We start from the raw sequence: 3,220 nt of genomic DNA, 5'->3' as shown, positions 1-3,220 counted from the left end.
CCTGGGATACAAGTCAGGCTGATGGGCCTGTAGTTTGCTGGATCCACTTTCCTCCCTTTCTTGAAGATAGGTACCACATTGGCCTTCTTCCAGTCTTCGGGCACTACACCAGAGCGCCAGGAGTTCTCGAAGATCTTTGCCAGGTGCTGAGCTATTATGCTTGCCAGCTCCTTGAGTACCCTCGGGTGTAGATTGTCAGGGCCAGCTAACTTGAAGGTATCCAGCTTCTCAAGGTGCTCCTTCACAAGGTCAGCATTGATGGAGGGTAAGGAATCTCCCTCACCCAGGCCTTCCCACCCCGTAATGAGTAGGGGCATCCCTTAGGACTGCTGAAAAACTGACGCAAAGTACCCATTTAGCAAGTTGGCTTTTTCCTGGACGTCGGTTTCCAGTTGTACCATCTGGTTCAGCAGGGGTCCAGTGTTGCCCTTGCTTTTTCTCTGGCTCCCCACATATCTAAAAAAGGACTTTTTATTGTCCTTCATACGTCTAGCTAGCTTGAGTTTAGTCGTAGCCTGGGCTACGAGTATCAAGGAAGTATCTTCTTTTTTTCACAGGCTACAAGGCTAAAATGAAACAATCATGAATAAAAATTGAAACCAAATCCCAGAATTCATCCATAGCTGTCTGTGGGCACATCTACACATACAACTAATGCGAAGCAATAAACTCCAGAGCTTATTGCTTTGGAGTTTATTGCTCTCTGGGTGCCATGTTTATGTGTGTGCCCAGGATCATAGCACATTGAACCAGGCTGGAGCAGTCCCGGCTGGCAGGGGACCCCAGAGGTCAGCATGCCATCCCAGGGCTTCACCTGACTGGCTCAATGTGCTGTGGAGAGGCTGGCTGGGGCACAAGGGTGCTTCAGGGTGTGGCTACCTGGCAGTCAACCCCTGCACTGAAGCATCCTCATGTTCTAGCCAACCCTATCCAGCATCTATACCTGAAATGCTTCAAAGTAAAAAACTCCACACCAGGATAGTACTTGTATCCTATTTTCAAGTACTGTCCTGTGGTGGAGTTTATTAGTTTACTCCAGCCTAATTGCCCTGCACATGTAGATGCCAAGATGTTTACTGCAGAGCTAATTAGTCTATTCTGCAGTAAGTGTCTTGTGTAAATGTTTCCTGTATGTACATGCCCATGTATTTCAGCACTACAGATCCCAAAGATGAAAAAATCATGAGTAAAACTCTCCCCACATTCTGAGATTAGCCTAAACATCAGGAGACTTAAAAATAAGAGTAAAATGTTGTGGTTTTTCGTTGGTCTCCTGTTTTCTGCATCTTCAGGATGCATTTGGTATGCATTTTCAAGCTTTACATAACAAGCTAGAGGCTGGAAGCTTCCTTTTTGGAAAAAAACTCCAAAGCAGAAATGCTTATGTACTCAGTTGTCTTTAGGTGTTCAAGCTGTAGGTATTGCCACACACAAAATATTCAGTTGAGTTTGAATGAAGGGTGTGGGAGGCATATTCCAGCTGTGCAAAGCACAGACAGTGAGAACAAAAACAATGAAGTCATTCATCCAGCCCTCCCTCCACTCTACCCATCAGTTCCACTTCTCAAGACTCATCTCTTCGTCTTCTACCCTGTACTGCCCACATGTCTCTGCCTCTGATGCTGGAAGTACTGCTGTTCTGAATCAATGTTAATAGATTTATTTAGGAAATACAAATTAGCAACAGAAAGCAAGAATGGAAATGATATTCCAGTCATAGGAACAGCCTTGGCCTCTGGTATAAATAGAATTTAGTCCACTGTGCTTTATGTATGCTGTTATTTTTTCCCCCCACAGCCTCAGGAAAATTCCCATGGGTGAAATGTCAATTCCAATTGCATTTTCCGTTTTTAGTGTTTTGCTTCCTGTAGAATATTTTCCCAACCATTATATTCGCCTTTCTCATATAGTACCAGCTTGGGTGCAGTTTTAATGGTTTCTTGGGGGAAAAAAAAATCTCCCCTTTGTGACTGGAGGAATACCCAAGTCAGCTGATGTAGCAGGTGTATTGTGGAAGGCAAATGTACCCACAAGAGGAGCAATCCATGTGTCTGCTCTACAGGGACTGCCCCAGCTCCATCATCAGTGAGTCAAATGTTTACCCAGCTCCTTGTGGTTTCAATTGTTTGAAAAGAAATGTGCCCCCAAAGCTAATGCCCAATGCTTTCCAGAATACAGGCTTCCTAACCAATGAGTAAGTCACTTTCACTTCTCTTGTACCATAAGTATAAGAAGGTTACTCATTCCTGCTCCAGAATGCCAGCTTGTCAGGTTTGCCCTGCACATTGTAATTGTTTTTCCTTAAAAGAAAATCATTCTTTTCTTCCTCTTAGCTTTTTTGCTGACTTTGTCAAATGCCTTCTTCCCAGCCCTTACCAGGGACATATCTGCCATTCCTAGATGGCTATGCAGATAAACCATATAAGAAACAATTCCCTTGCATCTACCTATAGAATGCTTCTTTTCCTAGGAAACCACTTACCCTCATTGGATGAAACAAGGGCAATGTTTTCAGGGCAGACATGATAACTGCACGGTGCCAGAAGTCAGTACATACAGCCATTCCTTCACAAGCAGAGGGAAACACTCTAGGACCTGGTTTGGAAGAATTCCTGCTGTCCATGTCCCCTCTGAGTCTCTTGATTGGAGTCTTCTATTTTAGTATATGCAATAATGGCCCGATTTTGAGGTCTGGTATGCTCAGCCATTTCCCATTGACCTCAGTGGGATTTGTAAAGGTGCATTTGAGAACAGGAGTGGCAGCAATGAATTACACTCTAGATTTTGAAATGTCAGGAAATACAGCCAGCTTCATGCGTTTTAAGTACATCTCATAGACTATCAGAGAGACATGCAGTCCACTGCTGTGCAAATTGCCTAGGGCACAGCTCACTCAGCAGTCATCAGTCCAGTTTTTTTCTTATTGGACTAAATACAACGCTTTTCTATACCAGTGCATCACATGCCTAATTTGGGACTGTTCGAGGAACCATATTCACCTAAGTGCAAAACCAGGGACAACAGTTAAACACTGAATCAAGTTCAAAGCCTTAGAACTCGTTTTCAAAGCCCAGGCCCTTGACAGCTCTGGGGTGAAGATTTTAGTCAAAATGTTTATTGCTCAGGCACAGTGAAACTTTCTATGGTTAGTGTAACACTTGCCAGTGTGAGAGAGTGAGCTTTTTTTGGAGTCAATGGGCACATCTACATGTTTAATAAT

The sequence above is a fragment of the Alligator mississippiensis genome, chromosome 2, assembly GCF_030867095.1.
Source record: "Alligator mississippiensis isolate rAllMis1 chromosome 2, rAllMis1, whole genome shotgun sequence".
In the NCBI taxonomy this organism is placed as follows: Eukaryota; Metazoa; Chordata; order Crocodylia; family Alligatoridae; genus Alligator; species Alligator mississippiensis.
The sequence above is the reverse complement of the archived record's forward strand: the minus strand, read 5'-3'. Positions refer to the sequence as shown.